The following is a 22,378-nucleotide window of genomic DNA, read 5'->3' on the forward strand; positions in this document are numbered from 1 at the left end:
CTTTGTAATATTCACAAAGTTTATCTTCCCATTCACTTGTAGAAATTCTTGGTACCACTTTTGTTTTGAACCATTTATTTTGTATTGGGGTATAGCCGATTAGCAATGTTGCAATAGGTTCAGATGAACAGTGAAGGGATTCAGTCATACATATTCATGTATCCATTCTCCCCCAAACTCTCCTCTCATCCAGGCTGCCACATATCATTGAGCAGAGTTCCCTGTGCTATACAGCAGGTCTTTATTAGTTATCCATTTTAAATACACCAGTGGATGTGTACACTCTTGAGACCACTTTCATTTCTCATTGTTCTCCTTTCTCTCCTCCAGCGTCAGCCCCTCCACCCACCACCTAAACCAAAAGACAAGTTATTTCCATCTTGGCCATGTCTTCAAATTCATGTTCTGACACTTTCTTCGTATGTGACCTTGATAAAGTCAATTTCTCTGAGGTTTTCTTTTCTTTTGTGTAAGACAGGAGGAAACAAACTACCATAGCTGTGGTGTACAGTAAGTGAGACTAATGTATGAAAAATGCAGACCGTGGTACCTAGCATATGGCAGGTACTTAATGTTGTTTCCCCCTCGACCTTGGTTTCTTCCTATGAGAAATGTTGAGCTCTAAGAAAAGACCCTAGAGCCCATGGTGAGTAAATGGTAGATGCACTGAGGTAGGGGGCAATCTTTCCCTATTTTGTACTTAAACTTCCATTATTGAACAGTTAACTAAGTGTTTGGTATACAGTTGTGGACAGGATAAAGCCTCTTGATTCAAGGAGTTTATCAAAGAGTGAAGGAGTTACAGATAAGAAAATAGCATTGTGGGAGAAAGCAGAGTGTTGACTACATATAGATAGAAAGAATGGATGGGACCATCTTCCTTTTTTTCTGTCTATGTTTCTTAAAAACAACATTCAGAGGGACAGCTAGGTTGCTGCTTTTGGATTAACGTGAAGGCACTGTTTCCTGTAGGCATGAGGAGCTTGCTTCCTCAGAATAGGGAATACAAAGGCTCAGCCAAGAAGAATTGCAAAATATCCCTAACTAACCACCAAGCACATTCCCTAGTTAAGACACCTGGCCTTCTAAGCCTCACCCCTGTCTTTTTAGTACTTCTAATAATGGATAAATGATTAAAAGGAAATATGGATCTAAGTGGTGGTTTTGATGAAATAGAGGTTATTATAAATTGAGGGGAAAGAAAGTATATCTTTATGAACTGTTACCTCAAAGTGAAAATGTTAATTGCTCAGTTGTGTCCGACTCTTTGTGACCCTTTGGACTGTAGCCCGCCAGGCTCCTTTGTCCATGGGATTTCCCAGGCAAGAATACTGGAGTGCGTAGCCATTCCCTTCTGCAGAAGATCTTCCCAACCCAGGGATCAAACCCAGGTGTCCTGCATTGCAGGAAGATTCTTTACTGTCTGAAGCACCACGGAAGCAAACTTAAGCGTGCCAAGCAGTACACATAGTGTAAGGAGATGAAGCAGAGTTTAATAAAGGAAAGAAAGGGGAGAGAAAGGGTAAGAGATTAAATATGTAGCCTGTTACTTGGACTCCTCACCCTACCCCCATACAAAGGACTCTATATTTTCAAGTGAGTGTCATTGGTTCAACACAGTTTTATGGAAACCTTTTGACTTTGAAATAGACGAAAGTGTCATTTCCTTGCATTATTCTCTTTTGGTCCTATGGAAAGCAATGTGATTATACAGCCTGGTGTACACTGTCATTTCGACAGGGAAGAGATTAGTCCTGGTTTATGAGAGAATATTGTTGTTCATACTGTTCATGGGGTCACAAAGAGTCAGACATGACTGAGCAGCTGAACTGATGATAGAATAACACTCTTTGGGATTCAATACATCATGAAGGTAATAAAAATAAGTTTTTTTTGTTTTAATTTATCACCAGGAATAAAAGAGAAAAGGTATCAGACCAAAATGGAGAAGGAAGGGTGGGTAGAGGGCATTTTGTCGGAAGACTGAAAGCAGCACCAATAGTGTAAGAGATGAAACAGAATTGAATAAAGGGAGGAAGGGAGGAAAGAAAAGGTGAGGTGCTGAACACGTGTTTAGAACTTAATGTTTCTTCTCCTGTTAACTCATTGCAGTATTGGGATAGGCAAAGAACTTGAAGCTCAGAAAATTTTGTTTCCTGCCCAAACTGACCTCACTGGTAAAGTTACGGGTTTGAGCCAAAATCAGGCACAATCCGTGACTAAGCTTATTATTGTTGCATGTCCCAGATTTCTGAACAACCCTGCTGCTGCTGCTGAGTCGCTTCAGTCGTGTCCGACTCTGTGTGACCCCATAGACGGCAGCCCACCAGGCTCCCCCGTCCCTGGGATTCTCCAGGCAAGAACACTGCAGTGGGTTCCCATTTCCTTCTCCATGAGCAGCCACTACATTGCCTATTAAGGAAATTGGTAACAACCCTTCTAGAGATTATCCTGGAGCAAATCCATCTTATGCTGCGGCTTGAGTGTCTGTGACTCCAGTGTTTCCTCTGATATCTCCACCACGGGGGGAAGCGTGATGGTTAAAAAGGGGGAAACACTTGATAAGCCCAGTTGGATGCATTAATTCAAGTCAAAGTTGATCTTTACTAGACACAATATTTTCCTCTTTTCCCAGATTTCAATGTAAGAAGACTACTAGACACAAAATCTTCCTCTTTTCCCAGATTTCAAGGTAAGAAGACTTCTATATACTATTCTCTTGGGTCAAAAAGTGTAGAATACACTAGTTTTTCCTCAGTTGCCTAAACAAGAGACCATCCTTCCTGTTGCCACACTTTGGCGGTTGCTGTTTCCTAGGCCTGAACTATTTCTTCCTTCTGAGCACTCCCCTCTGCCAACACACACACCTTTGTGGGTCCCGGCTTCTCTTTCAGGTCCACACTCTTTCATCACATCAGAAGGAGAGGCAAGCTCCAATCTGTTCTTTCCATCCTAGCTGTCTCAGCGCTAGATAGCACTTTTATTTTTTAAATCACATTGACCAGAGTTGTAAATTTTGCATAATTCATGTAGATTTTTAAATTTATGCCTGCTTCTCACAAACCCCACAAGAACAGAGGCTACCTATTTGTGTTATTTTGATTCTTACCACTGTATCCCTGGAATGCAGCTTTACTAAAAGCTCAAGTGAATAAATAGTAGTTTCAATACTTTTTTTTTTTCCTGCCTTTCCTAGTAAACACACTACCATGGGAAAGCTACATTTCTTCTCTTTCTCTTAATATCTGAATAACCTTGTTATATATTGAAAATACCATGAGCTTCTGCATGCTCTCATTCTGAATCCTAGTTCTGACACTCAATGTTAGACTTTGTGTAATTAATTTACTTTAAAGACTCTGATTATTATTCTATTAAAATAGATATAAATTCATATCTTATGATTGTTCCAACTCTTAATGACATATTGATACATCATATGCCATTAGCAACTGTGCATTTCCTAATTCTACACATTGTTTTTCTTCTTACAAATAAGATTGATGGATATGTAAGTTTTTGTGTTATCGGTGCAGTTTCTTCGCCCACAGCATTAACTGGCTTCTAAAGATTCAACTTGACATAAGTTCATTAAGATCAACATTTTACCTCCTCCTGAAAATCATTCTTAGCTAAAATTTATTGCTAGTTTAATAACTGTCCATAATCTCTTTGATCCTACCATATGCTATTTTTTAATTCTATTTTTATATTTTATTTAATGCTAATTATTTAGAATATATGTATTTTCCTTCTTTCATTCAGTTAACCAGGGACCTTGCTAGGTTTTGTGGGATAATGCAAGAATGATAATTGGGAAAAAGCCTACCATTCATCTTGCAGTCTGTTGGCACAGGCAGAGGTTGAAATAACATAGTAGTAGGGTCATATTTAATAAGTGATTCTAGAAATATTTTGTACAGTATGGTTACTATGTATCAGAGACTATATAAACACCAATGACAGATGTCTTGAAGGAAAGAAAAAATATACATACAAAGCCATGATAATATGAAAGAGGATTGTGGGTGCTAGAATGACTGCTGAATCTAAGGGGTGATAGGCTTATACAAGAGATGAAAATGTTGAGACTAATTAGATGGAAAGCTGAGCTAGATCATAGAGGTTTTGCCAGTCATTGTATTGAGTTGGCCAAAGGTTCCTTTGGGTTTTTCCGTAACATAGTGACAAGTGAATGTGTTAGTCACTCAGTCATGTCCAGTTCTTTGCGACCCTGTGGACTGTAGCCCGCCAGGCTCCCCTGTCTATGGTATTTCACAGGCAAGAATACTGGAGTGGTTTGCCATTCACTTCTCCAGGGGATACTCCCAACCTCAGAATCAAACCCTGGTCTCCTGCACTGCAGGCAGATTCTTTAACATCTGCGCCACCATGGAAGCCCATAACATAACACAACATCTTATGAAAAACACCTGATTGAATATTTTGTCCACGCTCATAAAAAGTTTGTTTTCTAAAAGCAATATGATACCAAAAGGCTTTCAGCAGAAAAACAACTGATCTTGTGCTTGTTTAAAAAGGTAAACTTTGTCTCATTTAAAAATATTGCCTTTTTCTTAAAATCATGTCTTACATTAAGGCAAGTACCACATTTTCTCCTTTTATGCATTTCCCTAAGCATTTACAAATAAATAGGTACAGAATGGTCCTCAGCACATCATGTATGTTGTATAGTATGCAAACTAATATTTGAATTCCTAATAAGACTTACAAGCTATTGCAAATAACAAAACAAGATTCTAATTGTGTTAAGTGTTTATAGGTAGAGCTTTACAGACTTGGAGAGCTTTTATATAGATTGTGTGATTTGTTCCCATGATCTTCCTCCTCATGGGATGGGAAAGGAGGAGGCCAAATATTAAATATGTGCTTTGAAATCCTAATAGGGCTTTTAGACATGGCCAACCTTGTAAATGCCTTTAAAATTGGGACTATGTGGAAACCAGAGGCCTCCAGGGAATCCTTGAGTCTTGTTCTGTCCCGTCATATTTTTATTCTTTCATATCCATAAGATCTTGTCAATAAGATGAATGCTGATGTACCAGCATCTTGAGCTAAAGACAGAGCTCAAACATCCAAACAATTGATGCATTTTTTATCAGACTAGACAGTAGCTATAAAATAAAATCAAAACAAGATTCTGATAAGTGTTTTTTTGCTGGTTCTGTTAGACAGTCCTTCAGTTATTTTATCATTCTATTTTAAAGAAACAGAAGAAATGAAAGAGGGATTTGGATACAAGATGCTCCTGTCATGGACTGTACATCTTAAAATTAGAGAAAGAAAATGTGAAACTTATCATAGTAAAGAGTAAAGTTTTAGAACTCAGAATGTAAAATTCTGCACCCTTTCCCTTCCTGTCTGTCCCTCCCCTTCCCTCTCTCTCTCCCCCACTTTCTCTGTGTCTTGTTCTTTTTTTTTTTTACACTGTCTCACTTCATTACATTATATTCATTACTTTATATCAGTTGATGTAGGGACTCTTCATATTTCCCATAAAAGCAATTTTTAAGCACTTATTTTGTGACAGTCATTGTCATAAACACTAGGGAAAAAAAAGAAATAAAGCTGTAAGTTATGGAGAGAGTATAAATTTCCTTTGTACCCAAAGAAACTAGCAATACTTAAGTTTCATGAAATAAAAACAGTAAGAACTTTAAAAATGGTAGTAATAAAATTAATAATTGAGTGTTTGATGTATGTCATGGTTTTCAAATTTGATCACCAAAGCAACAGCATCAGCTTTAGAATCAGCTGAGCTACAATGAGGTAACACCTCACACTGGTCAAAATGGCCATCATCAAAAGGTCTGCAAATAGTAAAACTGGAAGGGGTGTGCTTCAAATGGCATCCTCCTGCAGTGTTGGTGAGAATGTAAGTTGGTACAGTCACTCTGGAGAACAGTATGGAAGGTCCTTAAAAACTAAAGCTACCATGTGATCCTACAATCCCACTCTGGGGTATACATCTGAGAAAACTTCAATTCAAAAAGATATATGCACCCTAGTATTCATAGCAGCATTACTTATAATAGCCAAGACATGGAAGCAATGCAAATGTCCACTGAAAGATAAATGGATAGAGAAGATCTGGTATATATATGCGATGGAATAATACTCAGTCATAAAAAAGAATGAAATAATGCCATTTGCAGCACATGGATGGGCCTAGAGGTAATCATACTAAATTAAGTAAATGAGACATAGAAAGACAAATATCATATGATATCATTTATATGTGAAATCAAAAAAATTATACAAATGAACTTATGTATAAAACAGAAATTGACTCACAGACAGAGAAAACAAACACGGTTAGCAAAGGGGAAAGTGGGAGGAGTAATTAATTAGGAGTTGGGATTAACAAATACACACTACTATATATAAAATAGATAACCAACAATGACAGGAATTATATTCAATATTTTATAATAACCTATAATGGAAAAGAAGCAGGAAAAGAATAAGTATATAACTGAATCAATTTTCTGTGTACCTGAAATTAACACAGCATTGTAGAGCAAGTATACGTCAATAAAAATTCACAAAGGAAAAAAAAGAACTCTAGTAGTTTTCTGGTGACACATGTAAGATTTTTTATAATAGTATCATACCACCTGCAAACAGTAACAGTTTGACGTCTTCTTTTTCCAATTTGGATTCTCTTTATTTCTTTTTCTTCTCTGATTGTCATGGCTTGGATGTTCAAAACTATATTGAATAAAAGTGGTGAGAGTGGATATCCTTGTCTTGTTCCCAATCTTAGAGGAATTGCTTTCAGCTATTCACCATTGAGTATGATGCTAGCTGTAAGCCTGTCATATATGGCCTTTATTATGTTAAGGCATATTCCCTCTCTACTCACTTTGTGGCAAGTTTTATTTTAATCATAAATGGGTGTTGAATTTTGTCAAAATCTTTTTCTTCATCTATTGAGACGATTACATCAAATATCTGTAATTCTTCAGTTTGTTGATGTGGAGTATCACACTGATTGATTTGTGGATATTGAAAAAATTCTTGATATCCCTGGGATAACATAATCCCTTGATTTTAGTGTATGATCCTTTTAATGGGTTATTGAATTCAGATTGCTAGTATTTTGTTGAGTATTTTTGCATGGATGGTCATCTATATTGTTATTTGTTGTTATCGTTCAGTCACTAAGTCGTGTCTGATTCTTTGTGACTCCATGGACTATTGACCTACAGTTTTCTTTCTTTTTTGTCATATCTTTGTCTGGTTTGGGACTTCCGTTGTGGCTCAGATGGTAAATAATCTGTCTGTAATGCAGGAGACCCAGGTTTGATCCCCTAGTTGGGAAGATCTGCTGGAGAAGGGTAGGGCTACCCACCACAGTATTCTTGCCTGGAGAATTCCATGGACAGGGGAGCCTGGTGGGCAACAGTCCATGGGATCACAAAGATTGAACACGACTGAGTGACTAACCCTTTCACTTTTACTTTTTGTCTCGTTTTGGTATCAGCATGACAGTGGCCTCATAGAATGAGTTTGAGAGTATATTTTCCTCTTCAAATTTTTGAATAATTTCAGAAGGATAGGTGTTAGCGCTTCTCTAAATGTTTGATAGAATGCACCTGTGAAGCCATCTAGTCCTGGACTTGTGTTTGTTGAGAGTTTTTCAATTACAGTTTCAAACATTAAATGCTGGAGAGGATGTGCAGAAAAGATAATCCTCCTAACACTCTTGGTGGGAATGTGAATTGGCACAGCCACTGGACTCAATAGACAAGAATCTGAATAAACTTGGGGAGATAGTGAAGGACAGGGAAGCCTGGCATGCTGCAGTCCATGGGGTCTCAGAGTCAGACATGACTTAGCAATTGAAGAACAACAATATCATATAGCAATCCCACTCTTGGGCATATATCCAGAGAAAACCATGGTTTGAAGGGATACATACACCCCAACATTCATTTCAGCGCTGTTTACAATAGTCAAGACATGGATGCAACGTAAATATTCATTGACAGATGAATAAATAAGGTGATGAGGTGCATATATAAGATGGAACACTGCTGCTGCTGCTGCTAAGTCGCTTCAGTCGTGTCCAACTCTGTGCGACCCCAGAGACTGCAGCCCACCAGGCTCCCCGTCCCTGGGATTCTCCAGGCAAGAACACTGGAGTGGGTTGCCATTTCCTTTTCCACTGCATGAAAGTGAAAGGTGAAAGTAAAGTCTCTCAGTCATGAAATGGAACACTACTCAGTCCTTAAAAAGAATAAAATAATGCCATTTGCGACAACATTGTTTGAATTGGAGATTATCATACTAAGGGAAGTAAGTCAGACAATGAAAAATGTATGATATCACTTATGTGCTTACGAGTGAAATCAAAAAAATATATACAAATGAACTTATTTATAAAACTGAAATGGACTCACAGACTTAGAGAACAAACTATTATTAGGGGGAAGGGTGGTGGAGACGGATAGATTGGGAGTTTGGGATTGGAATGTACACACTGCTATAACTAAAATAGATAGTCAACAGGGACCTGCTGTATAAGCACAGAGAAAGCTGCTCAATATTTGGTAACAACCTAAGTAGGAAAATAATTTGGTAAAGAATAAATACACATATATGAATAAATGAATCACTTTGCTGTACACCTAAAGCTAACACAACATGGTAACCATGGTAACAACATGGTTAATCAACCATGCTCCTATAAAAAATAAAAAACAAAAACCAAAAACAAAAAAAAAAAAAAAAAAAAAAAGAAATTAAGCACTCAGGCGTCCCTCTAGACTAACTAAATCAGAAATTGTGGGGTGGAGTCCTGGAGTTTGTTTTTAATAAGCCCTCAGGTGATAGAATTGGACACTAAAGTTTGAGAAGCACTTCTCTACGTTTAGCAGTTTATATGAGTCATCTAATTCTCATAAGCCTTATGAGTCAGATACTCTTCTAGCTTTGCATTAGCTGTCTATTGCTGCCTAACTAATCATCCCCAAATGTGGTGATTTAAAACAACAACAATCATTGTGTCATTATCTCATGATCCTGGGGTTAAGTAACCTATCTCACAGTATGCTTTTCCTCACTCAAGACCTCGCATATGATTGCGATCAGATGATGGGGGTGGACTGATCGGAGGGCTCACTTACTAGCTCATAAGTCTGTGGCCTGTGCCATGAAGACTTAATAGCTGGGAAGCTGAAATAGCTGCAGCTCTTGATGAAACTCTATTTCTCTGTAGTCTCTTCATCCTGGTAGCTTCACGGTTGCTAGGTTTCATGGAGGACAGTTTTAAAAGCAAAAATCCAAGGGGAGAGAAAGAGAGAAAGGAAAGTGGAAGCTGTATCACCTTTTATGAGTGAGCCTGGAAAGTCACATGGTATCATTTCCCCATGCCTACTAGCCAGGTGGTCACAAAGGCCTACCCAGGTGGAAAAGGAAGCATAGACTCTACCTTGTGATGAGGGAAGTGGCAAGTTTTGAGAAGAATATCAGACTAGACATATAGTTACACTAATCTTTGCAGAATATAATCTGATACAATCTCCATTTTTCATCTAAGGAAATGGAGATGGAAGTAGGATAAATACCTCGCCTAAGACTTCTTAGTAAATAGTTTTGTTGTTCAGTTGCTAAGTCTGTCCAACTCTTTGCTACCCCATGAGCTGCAGGCTTCCCTGTCCTTCACTGTCTCCTGGAATTTGCACAAACTAATGTCCACTGAGTTGGTGATGCCATCCAGCTATCTTACCCTCTGCCACCCACTCCTCCTCCTGCCCTTAATCTTTCCCAGCATCAGGGTCTTTTCCACTGAGACAGCTCTTCACATCAGGTGGTCAAAATATTGGAGCTTCAGCTTCAGCATCAGTCCTTCCAATGAATATTCAGGGTTGACTTCCTCTAGGATTAACTGGTTGGATCTCCTTACAGTCCAAGGGAATTCTCAAGAGTCTTCTCCAGCGCCACAGTTGGAAAGCATCAACTCTTCGGCGCTCACTTCCTTTATGGCCCAACTCATATCTACACATGACTATTGGAAAGACTGTAGCTTTGACTATATGGACCTTCATTGGCAAAGTGACATCTCTGCTTTTTAATAAGCTGTCAAGGTTTGTCATAGTTTTTCTTCCAAGGAGAAAGAGCTTTTTTAATTTCGTGGCTGCAGTCACCATGCACAGTGAACAGAGATTTAAACTGAGAGCTAGCAATCTTTATCAGCGTGTAATAATGATTTACATGATGTTTGCTCTCAACTAAGTATACATGGAATATTTTACATTGATTATTTCTGTCATCAACAGCCCAGTGAAATCTATACCATTGCTTTTGCTGTTTTGCAGATGGGGCAACTGACTAGGAGTTAGAGAAATCAAATAGCTTTTCCAAATGTTCATGCTTAGTCATTTATAGTGCCAAAATTTGTATACAGGTGGTATTTCTCCAAAACATGAATTCAGGCATAGCACTATGTTACTATGTTGCTGGTATCTTTATTACTTATGATCATTCATGTCATGTATATACATATGTGTGTATATATATATATTTGTTATGTGTTTTAGTGTTTTGTTTTCTGCAACTTCTGCTTTTCCCAATTTATAATATCATAATTGTTTCCTATTCCTATAATTTAAAATAAATTGCCATGCTTTAAGAAGCCTACATTTACCCTGAGTAAAGGATAATACCACTTCCTCTAAAAATTGTACTGAAAGAATAATGTGATGACTTAGTCCAGGAAAAAGGGCAGAAAGATGGCAAAGACAATAGGAATTAGTTGAGGAAACTTGACATATTTCTGCTAAAAAAAGAAAAAAAAAGAAGAGATTAATGGAGGGTAAAATTGATCCCTGAAAGTATGTAAGTAGTAATCATGGGAAGAGTCTAAACTTATGTGTCGCTCTCATGACAAAAATATATATAAAACTGATGGTTAGATACTTCAGGTAAGCAGATTTTGATGTAGAACAAAGCCCTTTATAATGAGGACTGCATGGCAATGAAATGGATTCCTACAAAGTACATCTCTACCTGTGGTTGAAAAAAACGGTTGAAGAGATGAACTGGCCAGTTGAAAATCCTGCAGAAGAGCTTCCAACATTGGGTAACTTGTCCAAGGGGATGGCATATAAGATTACTTCTAGTCCTAGGATTCTAAGATCATTGGGCAATTTACTGAGGAGGTCCCTTCTGCTGGACAGACCTGGAACCACCAGGCAGTTGTCTCAGGCTTGGTGAGCATTAGACCCTTGAGACTACAAGAGGCCCCACTGGGAGTCTGCCAGGATGACAGGAGGAGAGAAGCTGTAGTGGGCTGGCAGGACATGTCAAGGCTTCCTCTGCTGGAAGTCCAGGCAGCAGGTCACACAGCCATCCCCAAACTGTCTTCTTTCCAGATGACAACTTTAGGTCCAAGGAGACAAGATCAGTGGATAAAGGGCTGCTCTGTCTTAAAACCTCATATGCATAACTTCCAGAGTAACCACCACATATTCATGCAATGCATGTGTTATGCAATACTCAGAGAATCTCAAAGCATGGTGTATTCATCATATATTTGTGGTTTATTTATAGTTCTTCCCGGTCCAGCTGTAGTTTAATACTCAGGGTTATTTCTTAACATTAGCTGTATTGCCTGTTAACTTTCTTATTCTTATCAGCTTTTTCAGGGAAGTTGAGCTAGAGAATTAACTCAAGGTCAGGTTCTCATGAAGCAGGGGTGGTATTTCATTGACACTTTGCTGAGAGTAGTATTCAGTAATGATAACCCTATATGCAAAACAGAAAAAGAGACTCAGATGTATGGAACAGACTTGTGGACTCTGGGAGAAGGCAAGGGTGGGATGTTTCAGGAGAACAGCATTGACACATGTATATTATCTAGGGTGAAACAGATCACCAGCCTAGGTTGGGTGCATGAGACAAGTGCTCGGGCCTGGTGCACTGGGAAGACCCAGAGGGATCGGGTGGAGAGGGAGGTGGGAGGGGGGACTGGGATGGGGAGTACATGTAAATCCATGGCTAATTCATATCAATGTATAACAAAAACTACTGTAATGATGTAAAGTAATTAGCCTCCAACTAAAAAAAAAAAAAAAATTCACTAAAAAAGAAATATAACATAATATTAACCCCATTTTAAAGCACTGGCTACCATATCAGGCTCTCTGTAAACAGTTTAAATGCAAGCTTGCATTTGATACTCAAAGCATCCCTGTGTCCCAACTATCATCTGTATCCCCATTTTATATATGACAAGTTAAGTCTTGAGAGACTAAGGGATTTTGCAAGGTCATCTAGCTAGTGAGAGAGTCTGAATCTGGACCTGAGTCTGTCTGCAGAGTCTGAACTCTTAACCACTTGCTTACTGTCCGACTTAATATTGACCTTCACCTCTGTTGTCAAGAAGTTTGCTAGGTGCTAGGGATAAAGAATTGAAGAAGACACATATGGAGCCTGTATACTATGTATAGCAATAACCTGTGCATATTTACAGATTGAAAGTGTCAAAATACTAAGTTATATAAGTGTCACCGAAATGTGTCACAGAAATGTGAGCAATAAACTATTAAATTAATTAGCTTCCCAAATAAGATGACTTGGGGTAACCAAGACCAGCCCACAAACTCTGCTTATTCCCTGTGTGTGTGTTAGTCACTAGTCGTGTCTGACTCTTTGCAACCCCATGGACTGTAGCCCGCCAGGCTCCTCTGTCCATGGAATTCTCCAGGCAAGAATACTGGAGTGGGTTGCCGTTCCCTTCTTCCCTAGATTTGATCAAATAAAAGAGGCAAATGAAAATTTGAGTTACTTCTTCTATGAGCCATTGTACTGTTTCTCCTGTAATTTTGGGAGATTTTGTGAAATTCTTTATTATTACCTCAGTCGAAAAAGAAACAAGCACACTATTCTCTACTATATTCTTTTGAGGAATGAAAGTTAATTTAATAGTAGTGGTTACTTCAGAATAAATAAGTCTTGGCTATACCTAGATTGAAGAAAAATAATACAAGATTACATACAATTTCTTTTTATCATGACTGGCTGGGTGTCCCATGGACACACTGGTGGAGTCATTCTCAGCGTGGGAAGGTAAAGATTTATGGATTCAAAGGTGGCTTCAGAGTAGTGTTGCCAGATAAAATTCAGGGCATTCAGTTAAATTTGAATTTCTGATGAACAGTAAGCAAACTTCTAGTATTCCCCCTTCCCAGATGGTGCAACAGTAAAGAATTTGCCTGCCCAATGCAGAAGACATGGGTTCGATCCCTGGATCAGGAAGATCCCCTTGGAAGAGGAAATGATAACCGGCTCCAGTATTCTGGAGAAGGAAGTGGCTACCCACTTCAGTATTCTTCCCTGGAAAATCCCATGGACAGAGAAGCCTGGTGGGCTATAGTCCAAGGGGTAGCAAAAGACTCAGACATGACTGAGTACACACATTTCATTCAGATCTCAAATATTAATAAGACATATTTTTATTTAAAAAAATAGTTTGTTTTTGCCTAAAGTTCAAATTTAGCTGGGTGCCCCATGTGTTTATTTGCTAAATCTGGGAATTCTACTTCAGGGATCCAGGTGCTTGGCATTGCCAACTTAGTTTTGCAGAGCTGGGGCATACTCTGCCCTCTGGGAACTCGTTTCTTTTGTTCTCTAGCCAGTAAATGTTTACAGAGGGCCTGCTGTCTGACAGGTCACAGATGGAAGCACATGTTGATGTAGTTATAGGTGATTATAATGTAAGGTGGCAAATATTGTGAAAGTCAAGAAATGCATGAGTTAAAATGATGAGTCATGACTGTGTAACTCAGGGAACTTTGCTCAGTGCTCTGGGGTGACCTAAACGGGAAGGAAATCTAAAAAAGAAGGGATAGAGTCATATCTAAAATGGATTCATTTTGCTGTACAGCAGAGAATAACACAACACTGTAGAGCAATCAAACTCCAAAAAATGTTAATTTTATAAAATAAATAAAACAAATCGTTGATATGTTAAAACCTGATGACAAAATGGTCAATATTTATCAAGTCATATTCCCCCTGCAGATACTCTGTTGAGCACATAGATGCATTCTTTCACTAGATCTTCACACTAACCCTATGAAATAGGTGCCTCGCATATATGGAAAAACTGAGATGTGAGACTTGGAGATGGTAAGTCATCTCCACTACATGTGGATGATATGTGGTGGCGCCAGGGAGGAAGCCTTGGGCTTCTTAATTCCAGAGTCTGAGCTATAGACCACACTAACATGGCACTGGATAAATACAGTTGGCCAAGAAAGACTCACTTATGAAAATGCCTTAAATTAGATTTCATAGAGCAGTTAGTAAGGGACAGGGTCAGCAAAACGGGTGATGAAAGTGAGGACAGACTTGAGAAAACACTATGCCTGAAGAGTAGTGTACATATGGAGAAAGGCGTGAAAAGGGACAGAAAAATGGGTAGGAAGCCAGAATGTGTCATTCACCTTGTCAAGAAACACTTTCTGATTGCTCCATCTTGGGCAAACACTGATAATTTCTATTTACAGAGAACCATAAGTTAGGATCACTTTATTTTAAAGATAAAGATATTGTACAATCAAATACTTAAAAATTAGTGTTGTCCCCAGGGTGAATATAATAGCAAATAAGTATGATAATAACCATGATGATAATGTAGGAGTATTTGTTATGACCATAAATGATTCAAATTACTTTACATGTATTAGTACATACAGTTTCCTCTATATTAGGAATACAGAGAAAATTACTGTATTCATAGTAGCTCTCTGAATTAGTTACAAATTTTGCCTCATTTTAATGGAGAAGAAATTGAAGGATAGTATGTTAAAATAACTTGCCTGAGAGTGACACTTCTAAAAGAAAATGTTCAAGTTGTAGAATACTCTTCCATGTTCTAATAATCCTTATTTGTCAGCTGATTCATGGAAGTCTGATTTTGCACTAGAAAGGCTGGGCATTTGATGTGCAGTGTACAATAATCCTAGCAGCCTAAAATCCAAACACACATAATTAACTTTACAGAATGATTTTTTTTCAACATGTTTTTTCTTTTTTTTTTAATTGAGCGCTGACTCAGGGAAAAACATGCCAGTTGGAAACCTTCTGGAATTCTTTGCCTCTGCAGATTTTCATATTCAGAAGGCAACAGGAGACAAGAAACAGCACAGACTGCTACAAATGAAGTGCTAGGCATATTTAGATGTTGGGCGACTGGGAGAATACTCAAAGGAGCAGGTCGTGATCAATAAATGAGATGTCAACAAGCAAATCCAAGGAGCTTAGTAAATATTTCAGACATATAATTGTACTGACGGTCATATATGATGTGGGTTCAAGGAAACAACAGTGAGGAACTGATATAAGTAAAATGTAAGGGCTAGGTAGCTTCTTTTTGGCACTAAATTATTAATTTTATTATCACAACACAATGAATGGACATTATTATGCCCATTTTACAGCTAGTGACTGAGGCATAGCAAAGTTATGTGCAGTGGCCAAGGACATAGAATTAGTAAGTAGAAAACAGTATTATTACTAATGATCACTTCTGTTACCACAAAGACATATCTACTTCTCATTGATTAATTTATTTCTCATATAGTTAATCAATTTATGTGGAAGAATAGGTATGTTGTGTTAAACAAAACAATCACAGTTCCTGACGTCATGGGGCAACCAATCTGTCTACAGTTTCTGTCATCTGATCATAACTGTTTGTTTCATTTTTTTAATTTTTGTAGTTGTGAATATCTTGTTTCATCTAGCTTAGAATGCGTCTGTTCTAGATTCAGGAAAGATGGAGGTATTGGCTGAGACTCTAGCTAGATAAGATCCAAGGAAGTAAGTATTAAAAAAAAAAGTCTTAAATTTGTGTGACTGTCAATCTGGTAGATTGTCCAAATGCTAAATGGAAAAGCAAACCAATAGTTGTCTACAGTGGGACTTATGGAAACAAGTCATCGGGCTTAATTAAAAGGCCAAACGGAGATCTATCACCACATCAGAAGTCTATGACAGTTTCAGATGGTCACATTTACAGAAGTTGTAATGATGTGGAAACAAAAAAGGAAGAAGGTGGAATGGTACTGAGAGCTCTGGAGAGCATTTAGAGTCCACATTAACCCCTTCTCTAAACACCTGGGCTTTCCTTGGTACGACTGTGCATTTGCATCTGTAAATCTGCAGAGGTTTACCCTTTTCACCTCCCAAGGTGCCCAAGAGAAAGGAGTTCAACCACACTGTGAGGGTGGACTGTGACAGATCGTGGGCTTTCTGCATCTGTTAATTTAAGATGAAGATGTTTTTACAGTTTAAATCCAAGGAAGGAAGGCCTGGGCCAAAATTCCTTCAGGGAGATTATTAATTTTTAGCCTATTAATGGATCACAAGTTTCATAACCAACAAAAGCTTTCTATGACCCTATCACCTCTCCTTAAGCCCTGGTCTCACCTTGCACACTGGCCTGCCTTGCTCGCTTCTGCTGGTCCTCTGGCTTGTTAGCGCCAGAGGACCTTTGGGCTTTCTTTTCTACCTCAAGTTCCTTTTGTCCAGATATCTGCCTCCTCAATGCTCAATGCCATGCTGACTGCCTTATTTCTAAATTACATTAAGAAATGGAGTCCTTCTGACCTACTCTATTTTATCCATAGTAATCATGGCTTTCAAAAATATCTTTATATACTCTATTTACTATTTATTGTCTGGATTCCCTAATAAAACATATGCTTTACTGGGAAGGGATTACCTTTTGGTCTATTTTCGCTGATGAGTCTCAAGTGTTTAGAACATCCCCTGCATGTCATAGGCTCTCAGTAAGTGTGTGTTGAAAGAGTGATAGCATTTTCTCATATAAAATATTCCACAGGTGCACACCTACATTTGCATCATCTTGCCCAGATTTTAGATTAATTCTAATTCATGGCTGTGCTCAAAATGAAGTATACAGTGCTCGTAAGCTAGTATAAAAAGTTGGTCTCAAGGTGAGGGTCTGGTTTACCGGTGCCCTACAGGATGTTAGGATGTTAGGTCTTAGTGAATATACTTTATCCTCATTCTTTATGTTTGTTTGCTTGTTTGGAGGGAAAACCACAACTAGGAAATCTCTGCCATGATATCTAGTGTAAGAATTTGTTTTTTGCTTATAAAATTAGAAATCAACAAAAAACTTCCCAGAAAAACAAGTCAGTCAAATTCTTCCTTTCCAAGCCCTTTACAATAATTTGGTACCAACAAAGTTTAAAGAAAACAACAACTGAAACGCCCAACTATTTAGAAATGAAAATAGTTAGCTCTCTACACATGCTTTTGGTTATAATAAAACAAAAATGTATAGACAAATTAATTGTTAGAAAGCAAAATAACTAAATTTTACCTGAGTTCCAAATTCAAAAAATTAGAAAAAAAGAATAACTGACATGAAGAAAAAAGAAGTGGATTTGATGTATAAAGTAACTTTTAAATGAGAGTTTTGAAATAAACAATGAAATAGAAAATCTGTTAAATTAAATTGTCAAAAGGAAAAGTGAGAAAGGTATAAAGGAGGGAGAAAGAGAAAGAGAAAATATGTAAGAGAGAATTCAAATAAATTGGGAATAAGAAAGGGGGCATAACTACAGATATGGAAGAAATGTAAATATTTTTGAAAGTTTAATTTATATAAATATAGGTTTGAAAGGATTTTTATTGCATTATCCCGTGTCATGCCGAGTAATTAGAAACAGTCTTAGCATCCAGTCAGTAAGAAAGTAGTTAAATAGCTTTTGGTATTTCACATTAAAAATATTATATGAGAGTTGGATAGTTGAGATAAAGATACATATATATATATATGTATATATATATATATATAAAAACATATATACATTTATATCATCTTCCAAAATTATATTAACTGAAGAATAAAATAGCAAAATAACATGATCTCCAATATGTAAAACCATTTAAAAAGAAAAATGAATCCATAATAAGCTGAATATATTTTTATTATATATATTTACCCACCAAAATTTTTAAAAATCTGTAAATTTGTAAGGAGAGTCTTAATTCTTATTTCTTCCGAAAGTGGAATGAATAATTGGCAAAACTGTAAATAGGTTTTCATTCTTGGCTCCATACACTTACTTGTTTGCATTTTTAATAAGGTAGATATACTCAAATACTATTTGAATAACAAAAATATATTAAGTGCCCTTATCTATATAAGTAATGTGTAATTTTTGTAACTGGAACCCTGGGCCAGTATATTTTTAAATGTATATTCAGATAAACATATATTGCATTAAAATACTTCCTTACTTTGTGAGTTTCAGATTACCTAATCACTGCTAAATCTACTATCATTGTCTGTTACATTTTGCTATTTAAACAAATAAGCAATAATTTAAAGAAAATATGCATAGTTGTGTGTTGGGCTTCCTCCTGGACCTTAATATTACACCAATTAACTATGGTGATGATGATGATGTGATCATCATCATGAATCTGTAGAACATTGCAGATAGCCGTTGCAAGTGCTTTTGAATTGATTCTGTATGTAATAAAGTAATTTTTTTCTATTTTATTTTTATTTTTTAATTAATTTTTTTTAACTGAAGGATAATTGCTTTACAGAATTTGGTTGTTTCTGTCAATCCTCAACATGAATCAGTCATAGGTATACATATATTCCCTCCCATCTCCCTCCCTACCTCACCCCAGTAGGTTGATACAGAGCCCCTGTTTGAGTTTCCTGAGCCACACAGCAAATTCCCCTTGGCTCTCTATTTTACATAAGGTAATGTAAGTTTCCATGTCACTCTTTCCATACATCTCACCCTCTCCTCCCTTCTCCCCCTGTCCATAAGTCTATTCTTTATGTCTGTTTCTTCATTGTTATCCTGTAAGTAAATTCTTCAGTACCATTTTTATAGATTCCATATATGTGTGTTAGAATATGATATTTATCTTTCTCTTTCTGACTTACATCCACCTCATTAGAACTGATCACCTCACACTGGTCAGAATGGCTATCATCAAAAAGTCTACAAGCAATAAATGCTGGAGAGGGTGTGGAGAAAAGGGAATGCTCGCACTGCTGGTGGGAATGTAAATTGATACATCCACTATGGAAGACAATATGGAGATTACTTAAAAAAAAAAAAGGAATAAAACCACCATATGACCCAACAGTCCCACTCCTAGGCATATATACTTGGAGGAAACCAAAATTGAAAAAGACACATGTGTTCCATTGTTCACTGCAGCACTATTTATAATAGCTAGAGCATGGAAGCAACCGAGATGTGCATCAACAAATGAATGGATCAAGAGGTACATATACACAGTGGAACATTACGCAGCCATAAAATGAATAAAATCATTTTTTGAATGGAGAAGTGATATGACTCAATTTAGAAATGAGCTGATCTGTTGTCAGAGTGGAGGGTGGACTGTGATGTCACAGTTTGGAAGTGGAGAGACCAGTTAGGGCAATGAATTTTCCTTGCGAACACCTCAGAAAAAGCAAACTGAGGTGAAAGATCAGTTAACAGTGCACATTTCAGAAATTAGATTTTCTAAGAGAGACTGATCTGTTTTCCATGTGTATGTTGTGTATACACATACATATATAATAGGTATTTTTAAAATCCCCACAAGGCTCTGGAGACCAGCCAAGTATGAGGATGTCTGAGCCTGAAAAAACATATACAATCATCCAGATATTCTTCAGCTTTGTAGAGCTCAAGAATAAAAAGAAAGGGGTAGAATGGTAAATGTATAATGGAGAGAAATTATATTGGAGGAGTCTTTTAGAAAGAGAAACTGTTTTTAACTTTTCAAAATCAAACAGGTTTGAATGATACCTTTACCAATACTTATTTGCCTATTCACTTCTCTAGTCTTCATTTCTGGAATGGGTATTTTCATTTTAGTTCAGATTTAGGATGTATCTCTCTTTCTCTTTCACACTGAAGAGGTGCAATTCTTTTTAGTTTATTTCATTGAAGTATAGTTGATTTACAATGTTGTGTTAACTTCTGCTATTAAGCAAAATGATTCAGTTATACTTAAGTATACATTCCTTTCCATATTCTCTGCATCCATTCTGTGCAATAAGAGTTTGCATCTGCTAACCCCAAACTCCCAATCCATTGCTCCACCCCCTTTCTCCTGACAAAAGTCTGCTGTGTATGTCTGTTTCTGTTTTTGTAGATAAGGTCATTTTTATAATATTTTAGATTCCACAAATAAGTGATATCATATTGATATCATATGATATTTGTCTTTCTCTTTCTGGCTTACTTCATTTAGTATGATAATCTCTAGGTTAATCCATGTTGCCGCAAATGGTCTCATTTTATTTTTTTTTATTACTGAATGGTATTCCATTGCATGTATATACCTCATGAAGAAGTAACAATTCCAATGAGAGGATGCAAAGACAGGCTGGGCTGAAGAAGAAAGTGAAATAATAGAGAAAGGACCTTTGACAAAACAGAGAATCATATAAATAAACAAAGTGTTCTATTTGATTACTACTTCTTGTGGTTTACTTATTGTCCTATGTGTATATCATACCCAATACGTACTACTGTCTAAAACGTCTCGTGGGATCTGGACCTGAACTTTTTTCAGCCTTCTCTTAGACTAGGCTTCCCCTTCCTTCCTCTGATACTACCGAGCAGACATTCTGGCCTGAGAGTCTTTGCTCTTGTTCCCTTGTCTGAAACCAAATCCCTGCTGCTATTCAAAGTTGCCGCCTTCTCAGCCTACAGATCTCAGGTTGGGTGTCACACCTTCAGAAGTACTGTTCTTGACCTTTCTACATAAAGGAAGTTTCCCTGTTTATTTCTTTCAGCTCTCTGCTCATTTCGTTCCTAGCTCTTATCACAGTGTGTGATGCATTTGTTGACCGAGGTGTCTTCAATCCTCAGCAGTAGGTTATGGGGCCATCGTGGAGGCTGTGCCTCCTTGCCCACTGGATATAGCCATCCCCTGTCAGAATGCCTGACAGGCAGTTCATATTCAAATAATCCTTGTCAGGAAAGTGAAATTGGAAGGAAAAGATAAACTGCAAGCAGCTAAAATTAAGAACCTAAAATTCAAAGACTGTTCTATGTTAGTATCAGAAGGCAAAATATACATATTCATGTGTGTGCTAATCATGAAGTTAGGTTGCTCGGGGATCAATATATCCCTCATCTGAGATTATCCATTTCTGTTTTGGCTGCACCAGAGTTTGTTGCAAGATGACTTGTCAAGATTTTTCCTTTTTTAAAAAACTAATGGCTTTGTCATCCCCAGGAGGGCCGTGAGACTGCGTGTGGAGGGGTACAGAGGTTTCCACTAGCAGCTACTTGCTAAACTGAATATATTTAGCTACCTTGTCAAGTCCTAGAATTGTTTGATTTCCTGCAGGAAATGTTTGCCTTTGAAAACTCCAGTGGGGAAATAGCTTTTTCACCTCCGCTCAAGAGAATGAGTTTAACATTGTCTGAAGATGAGATTCATCCCCTGGAGGAGGTACTGAGCATCTAATGAGCTTAGGAACAAATCAGAAAAACAGCAGGGGATGCATTCCAATCCCACCTCACCTTGGTACCATAAAAAAAGTCTGTTTAGATGTTTGCCTGAGTGAACTACCCATTTACACGGAGTTTTATCTGTGCACTATATTGTATATGTATAACTCTGATATGGAAACACATCTAACCACATTATACACATTATACATTGTGAAAGGTGTATGATTTTGCTCCTTGGGGTGCATTCTATTTAAATATTCATTAATACATTATCCACTAGGCATGCACTTTTATCTTTTATGTCTAATATGAATCCTGCGCTTGGTGCTTTAAGTGAGAGCAATTTATATCCTCAGAGTTATAAAAACACACACACACACACAGAGGCATACATCCACTGAAACAGTCAGTACATAAAAGTTATTCTCAACAACTACTTCCATGACCTCAGATTGAGCTTATGTATTAGCTAGAACCTCGTCTTTCTTTCGTTAAGATTTCTTCCCAGCTCAAACTCTGCTCTGAAATTAAGCACTTGACGTTGGTCCCCTGGAATTGTCTTTGTATTTTTTTCATGCTGGCCTTTGATTCTCACTTCTGTTTTGCTACAGTCCTTGCTACCTATGGGAGAAGTCCCTTTCCTAGTGCTGCCCTTTTAGAACCCAGGTTGTAATAGTGGCCCTTTGATTGGTGGTTTTAACTCTACAAAATCAAAGGAATAGGCGAGTTGAAAAAATTGTTTTAATCTCTAATCATGTACATTTAGAAAGAATATGTGTAATCCAAATGGAAATTGGGTAGGAAAACTTTTAATAGAAAAGCTTTACCCCCTGCAGCAACCCTGGCTTGGTAGTAGAAGAGAG

General features: G+C 37.4%; 1 long non-coding RNA gene across 1 annotated transcript in view; it reads left to right on the plus strand.

The window, feature by feature from the left end:
- LOC139031729 (uncharacterized) overlaps window positions 1-22,378 on the plus strand; it is a 2,010,631-nt gene that overhangs the window by 584,451 nt on the left and 1,403,802 nt on the right. The window contains exon 3 of the long non-coding RNA XR_011484201.1: window positions 2,636-2,692. This is a non-coding gene — a long non-coding RNA (uncharacterized lncRNA). The remainder of the gene's footprint in view (window positions 1-2,635; window positions 2,693-22,378) is intronic.

This window comes from Odocoileus virginianus, chromosome 28 (genome assembly GCF_023699985.2).
Source record: "Odocoileus virginianus isolate 20LAN1187 ecotype Illinois chromosome 28, Ovbor_1.2, whole genome shotgun sequence".
Lineage (NCBI taxonomy): Eukaryota > Metazoa > Chordata > Mammalia > Artiodactyla > Cervidae > Odocoileus > Odocoileus virginianus.